This window comes from Euprymna scolopes, chromosome 17, assembly GCF_053919585.1.
Source record: "Euprymna scolopes isolate OS-2025 chromosome 17, ASM5391958v1, whole genome shotgun sequence".
Taxonomy (NCBI): domain Eukaryota; kingdom Metazoa; phylum Mollusca; class Cephalopoda; order Sepiida; family Sepiolidae; genus Euprymna; species Euprymna scolopes.
In genome coordinates, this window is record NC_136498.1 from 12,008,915 (window position 1) to 12,021,928 (window position 13,014).

At 34.6% G+C, this 13,014-nt stretch overlaps 1 protein-coding gene across 1 annotated transcript in view; it reads left to right on the top strand.

The window, feature by feature from the left end:
• LOC145296663 (membrane metallo-endopeptidase-like 1) overlaps window positions 1-13,014 on the top strand; it is a 336,498-nt gene that overhangs the window by 202,178 nt on the left and 121,306 nt on the right. The window lies entirely within an intron of this gene.

A 13,014-nucleotide genomic window follows, 5' to 3' on the forward strand; every position in this document is an offset into this window, starting at 1 on the left:
TTGTTGTTGTTATCGAGCCAAGTGTAAGGCCAACTTGTAATATTTTTTTCTATCTTCAATCTTTACTGTACTTCATGGATGTAATGCCTAAACGTAAACATTAAAATATGACTGCATTAATTTTGTTCAAACTGAAACCGTATTGTTTTCAACTGGGAAAAAGTCGAATAACACATATAAAACCATTACTTAAATAGTAGTTTTATTACTAGCATGCAATTCTTTATCAATTAAGATTTTCACATTGTTTTAATGATTCGGAAATTAATTACAGTAATTTGTAAACTACTAATCCGATTTGACGCGTGTTATTTAAAGAATAGTGCTTCCTAAAACTGTATACATTTTAACAGTGGAACAATTTATTGGGTGATATGTAATAGTTTAATATATTTAATACATAAAACAGCTAATAGTTTTTGGTATTATAAGTTATTGATTTACTTACATATCTCTTGTAAACTCTCTTGTAAGCAAGTTGTTTAATGAAAAAATTGTGGAAAAATTATCCAAAATAATCTTCCCCTAACGTATATATATATGTATATATATATATATATATATATATGTATATATCTATGCATATATATATGTATATATATATATATATGTCTCGCTTAAAAATACCATCATGAGGCATAAGTAGAAGAAAGAAATATATCTTCACAAGGATGAGTTTCTTCACCGAAATATAAATAAACTTTATTTTTAATTGTTTATTATTGTTCGTGTTAGATGGCTTCAACACATATTCTATATACGTGTTGTATTTGATTTCCTCTTTACTAAAACTTTTGAACAGGAAACCAGCCAACTATATATATATATATATATATATATATATATATATATATATATATATATATATATATATATATACATATATATACATACATATATATATATGCACGTTTCATTAAATAGCACAGATAACTCTTGCTTATTTTTCTTGTAATCCTCCTTTTCTTTTTGTCGGACCATTTTCCAAACGTTTTTATCCGAGTGAAAAAAGAAATTTCCCATTATCCTGACCATTTTCGACCTCCATTGGTCATCCTCAGGCGAGTAGTAAAATATAAAAAAAAAATGAAACTGAAAAATTGAAAGTAGCGAGATGAAATGAAAAGACGATTAAAAGTACTAGGTTAGTGGTTTTAGGTAGACGTTCTCCTTTTTTTTTCTACATATGTATGTGTATGTGTATGTGTGCATTCTACATATGTATGTGTATGTGTGCATGTATGTGTGTACACATAGGTATATTTATATGTAGAAAAAAAAGGAGAACGTCTACCTAAAACCACTAACCTAGTTCTAAAACAGATCCTTTGTTTGATAAAATGCATGCCCATTGGCTGATAGGAAGGGGCGCGGTGGATACTAGAAAGCTGAGTGGCCAACTAGAAATCCTCAACATATATAAAAACAAGAAGCAACCACAGAATTCGCGCATAAGCCTGACGAATCCTATAGTTGGATGAAACGCAGAATATTCAGTGTAGCTTAATCGCCATATATATTTTATAAATTACTATATATATATATATATATATATATATATATATATATATATATATATATATATATATATACCTTAGGGAACTATTGTTTTGCATACACAGAGTCCTGGCCAAAATCATAAGACCACTTAAGAAAGTAAGCGTTTACGCATATTATCGATTTTTTAATAAAACAAATGGTTGAAACCATTACCAAAAGGGAAAATATGATGGAAAAAAATGAAATCTGCTTCATTCGAAACCCTAATCCTGATCTAATAATTATTTTTTAAAAGACAAACATTTTCACCTGGTCAAAATGATAAGACCACTTTAATAAAATCGGCTAGTTCATAAAAAATGAATACGAAAAGCGTTCTATGTTACTAAAAGCAACTTGTTAGTGGCTAAAAACATCTTACTAAATTATAAATGGCAAAAGGGAGACCATTATCAGAGTTTGAGAGAGGAAGTATCTTTGAGCTTAATAGGGGTGGACTCTCCAATAGATCCATTGCAACTCCCCATATTTCCTCCTATAACTCAGGGCACGCTAGGTAACATACAAATATATGTGCATGGGGTCGCCAAGCTAATCAAGAACCTTCTAGGAGAAGCCCCATGTTTTGACAAGCTTCTGGGTTTGTCCTTTACTCCTGATCTTAAATGGAATACGTACATCAAGTCTGTTGCCAAGATCGATGGAAGGATGGTGGGATCCTTCTACCGCTCCAGAAGATATCTCACTACTTATGCAATTCTCTATGTATATAAAAGCCAAGTACGTCCAAGGATGAAATACTGCTGAACAAAGCTTCTTTCTTAGAATTGCACGCCTGTGGAATTTTGTTTCATCTGCCCGCTTCCCACCTGACTACAACCTCGATGTCTTCAAGTCCAACGTAAACAAATTCCTAATGAACCAACCTCTTTAGTAAAAACTTAATTAAATCTTCACACTAACGTACTGTACTTGCCATAACCTTTATCCCTGAGTGGCTTCCGGGCCTTGATAAGTGATGACCACCGTGTAAAAAAGAAAAAGTGAATCGTAGCAAAACGGTCATCACAATTTTTTTAAAGAAATCCAGATCAATATGGGAACAAAAAGAGTCCAGGTCGACAAAAAAAAAAAAATAACCCCATCACTGGATTGCCGTATCAGAAGAAGTTAAAAAAAAACTCCAGTATGAGCTTAATTCGATTGAAAAGCCAAACAGCAGCAGAATGTAGTCCTAAAACCATCAGAAGGCATCTGAAAATGAAGGGTTTAGATCATTTAAAGCGACTGCAGAAACCACGTCTTCTTGAACAGCACAAAACTAACCGACGTAAATATGCCGCCAAATACCAGACTTGGGATGAAGAGAAGTGGGAAAATGTAATTTTCTTCGATGAGAAAAAGTTTAATCGAGATGGTCCAGATGGATTTCAACACTATTGGCATGATAAAAATTTGCCAAAGAGACTTTTTCAACTCGGCATAGTGGAGGAGGGTCTTTAATGATCTGGGGTGCTTTCTCGTCAGCTAGGACTCTAAAGTTGCAAGTAGTGAAAGGCCGGCAAACATCATTGAAGTACAATTTAATGCTTGAAAATGCTTCTATCAGGGCTGAAGGTCCACGTCTGTGTGGAATAATTTGGATTTTCCAATAAGACAACGCTGCGATACACACTTCTCGACAAGCACGAAAATACTTTTCTTCAAATAATATAGAATTGTTAGATCATCCAGCATGTTCTCCGAACCTCAATCCCATTGAAAATCTTTGAGGATGGATGGCAAAAGAAGTGTTCAAGGCTGGAACCCAGTATGATTCGATAAAGGAACTTTCTGATTCAGTTTTCAGTACATGCGATAAAATTCCTTCGCAACTGATAAAAAACTTAGTCGCAAGCATGCCGAAGAGAATTTTTGAAGTAATTCGTAATAATGGAGGCTATACTAAATACTGAGAGCCTTTTTAGTAATTTATAATTGCCTTTTGTTAGATAAACTATCAGTGGTGTTATCATTTGTTTTTTTTTAATAATTATTAGATCAGGGTTAAGGTTTTGAATGAAACGGATTTCATTTTTTCTATCATATTTTCCTTTTTGCCAATGGTTTCAACCATTTGTTTGATTAAAATTCGATAATATGCGTAAACGCTTATTTTCTTAAGTGGTCTTATGATTTTGACCTTGACTGTATATATAATATACGGTAGGGCATATATATATAGATATATTGAATAATCACGTAGACACACCAGTTCCCTTTCAATAATCGACGTTAAGTGAGGTTGAGTTTAGCATGTACTAAAATGGCTAACTATCAGGTTTACAAGAAAGTTGTTGCGATTTTTAACTTTTAAATTTAGATGAACATATCTTTTTTTTTACATAAACGTCACAACTTATCAAGGCCGATAGGCCACTCAAGGATAAGGGTTAAAGAGTGTAGAGTAGTCAAAAGGACAATATAGTAATCGATAGTAATTGAAGTTCGGTAAATTTGTTAACTTAAGTGGAACGGCTCATTAGAAATTTGTTCAAGTCAGCCATATTATAGAAAGCTGGAAAGCAGGAAAACGGAAGACAATTCCACATGCGTGCAGTTCTAAGAAAGAAGCTTTGATCATGGAATCTATGTTTAGGTTTAGGCACAGATAAAGAGTGGGGAAAATTATTGATAATGTTTTCAGCTAGTCTAGTGTTTCTTGTGAAAGTTTGGCGAGGGGGGACAATAGATTGAAGCTCAGTTGAACATTTTCCATGAAAATAACGATAAAGCAGAGACAAACTCGCAACATCTCTTCTGTGAGACAGAGGTTGCAGCGAAGAGAAAAAGACATCTCCCACCAGGCCACGAAGTCTATTTTGAACCCTATCAAGGCAGGGCAAGTCTTTTCTAGCAGCTCCTGCCCATATGTGGCAACAGTACTCCATCCTTGGACGTATCTGGCTCTTATATAGATAGAGAATTGCATCAGCAGTGAGATATCTACTAGATCGATAGAAGGATCCGACTATTTTACCAGCGGCCTTGGCAACAGATTTGATGTACGTATTCCATTTAAGATCAGGAGTAAAGGTCAAGACCAGAAGCCTGTCAAAACTTGAGGCCTCCTCAAGACGAGAGCCATTCATTTTAATTGATGCCAGATGGGGATCAGAACGTTGATGATGTTAAGATAGAAGCTTGGTTTTAGATGCATTAAAAGTAACCAGCCACTCCTTTCCCCATTGTACAACGTGATCAAGATCAGAGGAGAGAACTTGGTCGTTTACTGTCAGATGTGCTACCATAGATGGTAGTGTCATCAGCAAAAATGTCTACGAATGATGTAAGGATGTGATTTGGAAGATCATTTATGTAGATCAGGAAAAGAGTTGGGCCCAGGATCGACCACTGAGGGACTCCAGCATTTATACTGTGAGCTTCTGATTTTTGCCCATCAACTACTACTCTTATGAACCTATCAGAGAGAAATGATTTAATAATTGAGAAGACATTTCCTGCAATACCATAGCTGGAGATCTTGTGAAGTAAACCTTTATGCCATACCCTATCAAAGGCCTTTGATATGTCAAGAGCAATTGCCCTAGAAAGGTTGCCTCTGTCGAGAGATTCGCTAATCCTATGAGATATAACTGTAAGCACATCAGCTGTAGATCTTGCAGAACGGAAACCATATTGTGTGTCACTAAGAAGGTTATTTTTGCTGAGATGGTTGATTACTTCTCTATTTAACACAGATTCCAGCAACTTACTCATGACGCACAGGAGACTTATTGGCCTGTACTGAGAGGGGGATGAACGATCACCTGAATTCTTCAATACAGGGCATACTGATGAAATTTTCCAGGGTGATGGGAAGTAATTCTCCTTAAGACAACGTTTAAACAGTTTTGTGAGTATGGGTGCTAATTCTGGTTGAAGTTTTTTGAGTACTATAATTGGAATATCGTCAGGGCCGGTTGCCTTACTGGAATCAAGGTTTTTGATTAGCTTGGCAACATCACATACAGGTATTTATATATCACATAGTGTGTTTTCTGATACAGGAGGAAATATTGGGGGTTGGCAGTCTTGGTCGCAAAGGGTAGAATTGGCTGCAAATTTCTTGGCAAAGAGTTTAGCTTTGTCTGATGCTGACGAGATTAACTCAGGTCCATTTATGATAGTTGGGATGGAGCATACGCTTCTGTTCAAGATTCTGTTTGCAATTTGCCAAAACTGGTGGGAACCAAGCCGCTGCTCAGCTACTTTGGACTTGACGGACTGAGCATATAACTCTCTTGCGTTCTTTATTGCTTTCTTACAATGGTTGCTGGCAGTCCTGAAAGCGGCTTTAGTTTCCATACATCTGTTACGTTGGAAGCAGTGGAAAAAGTGATTTCTGTGCGCAATAGCAGCAGCACATTCTGGAGAAAACCATGGCTGGCTGTTAGGTTTTTGCTGGAACTTTTTCGAGGGTATGAAATTGTCTATACCTACAATTAACCATTCTGTCAGGTCTGATACTATAGACGACATATTCTTTTTAAACATGGAACGCAGAGGAAGATCCGATATAAATGTACGGAAACTATCCCAGTCAGCCATAGTGTATCGATATACTGTACGATGGAGAGGTACGTCTGAGGACTTATTACATTTCATTTTTATCTTAATTGATACAACTGAGTGGTCGGAAGATCCAAGAGGAGACAGAACGGAAACTGAACATAGTTCAGGGCAAGTTGTAAGAAAAAGGTCTAGGAAACTTGCATACTGGCCGTCATTGTCGGGCACACGGTTGGGTTCGTGAACAATCTTAGTGAGGTCATAATCAATGGAGAAATCATGACAGAATCTCCCCTCATCATCGTTCTTGTTTGAGTGGGTCAACCATTCCACATTGTGAACATTGAAGTCTCCACATACGTGAATGTTAGCTGAAGGATATGCTAATAGAACTTGGTCAATTTTCTCAGATATGCTTTTAAAGATAGTACCTCCGCTGTTATGGGGGCGATAGAGAGTAAATATAAATGCCGTTGTGTGAGCTAGTGCTACTCGGAAGCACATATAGAGCAAGTTAGGATTTTCTCTGGAGATGTCCCTATCACATGGAAAGCCATCTTTTATATATCTCTGCTCAAAAATAAATTCTTGATCGAAAGTAGCACCCCTAGAATCAACACATTTTGCCAACGCTAAAATAAGTATATTTATGCCAGTAACGTAAAAATCTTGCGTTCTGGTGGCGATAAAGGCATTTTTGATATCGCTTACATCATTTGAAATCAAATTTTGTGTGAATTTAATATTTGGCAATCTTTGGTTCCGTATCGGCTCTTTGCTTATCTGAGCATTGTTTTCTGCTGTCTTGAGCTTCAAATCAAGCTGATTCAAGAGAGGTTTATTTGGAAATTGCGCAACTTTACAATTACACAAGCAGCTATACTTCAGGGGGTATCCATTGTTTCTTGAAACTGAACGGAGGCTATGATTCAATATATAGTTTGTCACTTTATTGTTAATTTAATTAATTTGTTCAATTGATTTTCATTTAGTAATGAAAAACTTTAAGTAATCTAATATCTATTAAGTGACTTGAAGGAATTTATTCGAGGGGGAATTGTTATTTATACGAACTGATCTTAAAAGGCGAAATCCGGACAAGTAAAATTGGCTTGAAATTCCAGCACAAAATAAAGCGAGGGGAAATGGCATCAAATTAAATAAGGCGGTTAAGTCTTGTAAACCAACGCTCAATACACAGGCGTACATTAAACACACGCATAGACAAAACAGATAAATTGAGAGCGGCTCCGACACTGCGACTACATAAACAGAAAGATATACAAAGAGACCAAATAAGGAAAGAAAGGCAAAAACAAACATAATAACGTGGAAAATGTAGGTATTAATTTACTTTATCTGTAAGATGTTAGACACAAGTCCACGAATAGGTTCGATGAAAATGTTTCTGTAGATCGAATTGGATTCGAAGTTATAACACCCAGCTTTCCACGTGGTTAACTACTTAGCCACCGTCACAAATGTGAGTAGTTTATTAACTCAATTGGCAAAAGATGTGACACCAGTGTTTACAGTTAAAAGCGATCTTACATCCGAATTTAGAAACCTGAGGATGATCAAGTAAAAAAAATCTCCAATAAATATAAAGTTTTTTTTTCTCTCTGGCTACTTTTCTTTTAACATTTATTAAAATAAACTTCTTATATACTCAGTCATGGATATGCGAACGACTCTATGGTGGTTAACAAATTTGCATATTCCTTTAGAAAACGAACGTTCATTAATTATTCATTTTTATGCGTTCTTATTAGATGATTCGTTTCATTTCATTACACTTAATTCTATTCATGCAGAGTTTCTAGATTGCATATAATTGCGTAAGGGTTCCGATAAAATACGTTGAAAAAGTCACTTGAAAATTCAAACATGGCATAATAAAAAAATAAAAGGTAATTACAACTTTTCTCCCAATTTTCGGATTTTTTAATGGGGCTCATGTGTATGTTCTTTTCTTTTAATGAATTGGTAAGTGCTTTTTACTATGCAGGATGGCGGGCAGAATAGATTTATTGATTGATAAAAAATATTGAATGAATGATTTTGCGCTACAAAACAGGTGTTGTCAAGAATTGTGAATGTCAACTTACTTAATGGAATATATTTTAACATGGTCAAATTCTTAAAATTTGAAATATAACTTTTGTAATTTATTTTATATATATATATATATATATATATATATATATATAGAGAGAGAGAGAGAGAGAGAGAGAGAGAGACAGACATGCATACAGACAGACAAACAGAAATAGATAGATAGATGTATATATCTTTTTCTCTCTCTTTTACTCCCTCTATATATACATAAAGTTAACTTGTTTGTGTGTGAGCAACGTCTCTAGCAAACTCCTCTCTGAATATTTAGGGTGTAGACTTGAATCTTGATATATAGGGCATTAAGACATCGATTTGATTTTTAGCGGTCAAAAATTGGTCCTAATAAAAAAAACAGTTGATCGATTAACTTTTGAGCATGCGTAAATATACATTTTTAGCCTGTATTCTCTTAAGTTTGAACTCTTTAATTCATTTGGCGATAGTTCAGACGATAACACCGAAGCTTGAAACGCTAAATAACGAATATGTCTGGAGCTCTTAATGTTTTGGTTTTGATTCCAGCTGATGGTATCGAAGTCATTTTTGAATACTTTTGAAATCATTACTATATATACTGGATATAATATCGGAACCAATAAAGACGTTTCTTTATATTTATATATACGAAATCTGCATTTATATTTAAGCGTATTTTATGACCAGACGACGCCGGGCGGCAATCTAATAATCTAATAATTAATAGGGCATTAGTTTTATAATAATAAATGCGAAATCTGCATAAAAAGAAATATTATATTTAAGCATAAGTATTTTAGTATCGGTCCGCGGCGGGATACACTACTATATATCGGGTATAATATAATAATTAGGACTATGACAACAGCGTATTCTTTCCATTGTTTTGACTCTTGAGTATATATCCGACATAGAAAACCGAGAACCACATAACTTTATATAAAACATATAAGCTAATAACTGACACACTCGAGAGTCAAAACAATGAGAAAATTTTGCTATTGTCCTAGTCCTAATAATAATCAATAGAGAATTGGCTCAATAATAATAATAATAATAATAATCATAATAATAATAATAATAATAATAATTATATTAAGTATAATAATAATAATAATAATAATTATATTAATCATAATAATAATTATATTAATTATAATAATAATAATAATAATAATAATTATATTAATAATAATAATAATGATGATAATAATGATAATGATAATAATAGTAATAATGATGATAATAATAATAATAATAATTATATTAATCATAATAATAATAATAATAATAATTTTATTAATTATAATAATAATCAATAGAAAATTGGCTCAATAATAATAATAATAATAATAATAATAATAATAATTATATTAATTATAATAATAATAATAATGATGATGATGATAATAATAATGATAATGATAATGATAATAATATTAATAATAATAATAATAGTAATAATAATAATAATAATAATAATAATAATAATAATAATAATAATAATAATAATAATAATCTCTCCCGCTTTCTTTTTGTTTTTTGTTTTTTTTGTTTTTTTCTTTCGTTACTATAAACTAGTGGCACACCAAATAAGTGAGAGTCAAAGAGGATAAAATGACCGAGGAGACAAAACACTAGGATGTGTGTAAAAAAGACTAGGACCTTGAGGAGGCTTATTTCGTCCAAATTCCAAAAAAGACCGATAGTCGCTGCCAACGAGAAATCATTGGTCAGGGGATGTTGCAGTAACGCAAATTCATCTGCAAATTTATCGAAAAAGGTGGAGAGTATTGGAAATCTGAGAATACTTGTTGTCACATAGACTTCAGAGAACACCATAAGTTGTTCTCAAGAGAAATCCTTCATGATTGCCTGTGTGTCTACTCCTAGTGAGTAAATAATAATTATGAAACGTGCATAAATTCAAATATATTAAGGTGTATTTTACCACCGGGCAACGCCAGGCGGCCTGTTAGTAAATAAATAAGTGAATCAATTAAACAAGGGAGTTATGTCTTGTTAACCAGGGCGTGACATCCCCGCACACATCTAGACACACCCAGGATGGATTAAAAAGATATTGAAGCCTGGAATGATGTAAGGAATGAAGGCGAAATAAGAAAGCGCTAGAAAATAAGGCAGAAGCAAATACGAAACAGAAAATGTGAATAGCTTGTTAGTTCAGATGTTCAGAGATCTGGCACCACTGACATCGGCTGAAAGCGATTTAGCATCCGGATTTCAAATGTCAAGGGTTGATTTCTCAAAACATAAAACAAGCATGCTTTAATCACAATGGGAAGGAAATGCTCTATACTTTTACACAGAGGTGGAGACAGTAAAACCTTAGACACCCGAGTATTTCAATACTCCCCTTTTCATATAGACATCAAAATAAATATTGTATGAAGAGTAATTACTCTTATACCATTTAAGATTATACTACATTATTGTTATACTTTAGCTTATGAGTGTATTAAATGCAATACTCCAGATTTGTCGTTGTCCTTGTGAACCCAGGTTGCTGATTGTCTATTTACACAGAACTGCTTGGACACCAAGTTCAGTATTTAATAAGATTTATTTAAACTGAAGAAGAGCATCCTGATTCAGAATCATGGGCGTTGACATAACAGATAAAATAAACAACAATTATTCAATTATCATGGAAGGAAACAGTAGAGGATATTAACACAGAGGTTGATATATTGGCACCTCTTCAATTCCGCATTGGAATTCTGCGTCATTGGCAGATTTACTGTATTTCAACGTCCAAAGATAATGAGCAAACATGCAGCCCTTCTGTTATACTTTCACTTACCGAGCGTGTATACATTATTTATACACCCGCTAATAGGTTAAGTGTACTGTTACTGTGGAACGAACTAGATTCGAACGTTGAACATCCATGTTGTCAGTCCGTGTTGTTAAACACTTAGCCACGGGCACATACAGATACTCTCAGAGGAAGAGAACCGTTATTACTACGGAAAATATGAATTTCACGTTGTTTTTTTACATGGTAGGCATCACTTATCAAGGCCCGGAAGCCACTCAGGATAAGAGTTATTGCGTATACAGTAATCAATGGGATAGTATCGTAGTAATCATTAGTAATGGAGATTTGATAAAGTGTCTTACTTAAGGGGGCGGTTCATCAGTAATTTGTTTATCTTGGACTTGAAGACATCCGAGTTGTAGTCAGGTGGGAAATAGGCAAACGGAAGAGAGTTCCACAGGCGTGCACTTCTAAAAAATAAGCTTTGTTCATTGAATCTACGTTTTGATTTAGGCACAGATAAAGAGTAGGGAAAATTATTGACAGTGGTTTCAGCTAGACTAGTGTTTATCGTGAAAGATTGGCAAGGGGGGACCAGAGATTGGAGCTCAGACGAGCACTTGCCATAGAAATAACGATAAAACATAGACAGGCTCGCAACGTCTCGCAACGTCTCTTCTGTGGGAGAGGTTGCAGGGAAGAGAAAAGAGTATCCTCCACTAAGCTACGAAGTTTATTTTGTACTCTGTCAAGGCAGGATAGACTGTTTTTAGCAGCTACTGCCCAGATATGGCAGCAGTACTCCATCCTTGGACGTATTTAGCTTTTATACAGATAGAGAATTGCATCAGCAGTGAGATATCTTCTGGAGATGTGGAAGGATCCTACCATTTTTCCAGCGACCTTGGCAACAGACTTGATGTACGTGTTCCATTTCAGATCAGGAGTAAAGGTTAAACCCAGATGCTTGTCAAAACATGGAGCCATTTTTCCAGCAACCTTGGCAATAGACTTGATGTACGTGTTCCATTTCAAGTCAGGAGTAAAGGTCAAGCCCAGAAGCTTATCAAAGCATGGAGTTTCCCCTAGTCGAGAGCCATCCATCACAATTGATGCCAGATGGGGATCAGAGCGTTGATGATGTAAAGATAGGAGCTTGGTTTTAAATGCATTAAAAGTAGCCAGCCACCTCTTCCTCCACTGTACCACGCGCTCAAGCCGTGACTTTGATATTTGACCCGCATATCCATAAATGAAATCAATCCTAAATTAGAACGTGACTTATCTTTTGGCTAGGTTTAGTGACGATTCATCAAGCAATGTGTAAAATAAGCTGCACACAAAGAAATACGTCTGAGGCATGTAAGTAGAGGCAAAGAGTATTGATGCATCACCCCAAAATAAATTAACTATGATTTTTTTTGTTTGAACAAAATTCGTCCGTTTTTCCACGAATTTGTAAATAAATGTCCATGAAAGAATAATGTTGCCTAAAAATTTATTTGGGAAAATCCTGGTCTATCTGTCAGTTGTCTAAAATATGCCAACTTAGCCTAAAATGACATCTGTTTAGAAATGTGTTTTCATTAATTTAGACTTAAAAATTATTTTGAAAGCAGATATAATTTATACTTTGTATTGTTTTTATTCATTTGACTATTCTCGTTGTGGATTGTTATTCTCACAACGTTTCGGCCGATGTAACGTTTCAGAATCTTCAGGAGAATCTTATTGAACTCGGAAAGCTTGATGATGAACTTAAGAACTTTATATAATCTACAAATGTGGCTTGCTCTTGTCCTGTTAGCCCTATTCGGATAATAATATATTTCAATTTCTAGAGGAATATCACTTTTCTTTTACATGGAGGTCACCACTTATCAAGACCCGGAGGCCACTCAGGGATAAGGGTTATTGCGTGTACAATTAATGAGATAGTATTGTAGTAATCATTAGTATTCGAAGTTTGATAGAGTGTCTTACTTAAGAGGGCGGTTTGTTCGGAGTTTGTTTATATTAGACTTTGGTTTTGGATGCATTAAAAGTTACCAGCCACATCTCCCCCTCACTGTACCACGCGCTCAAGA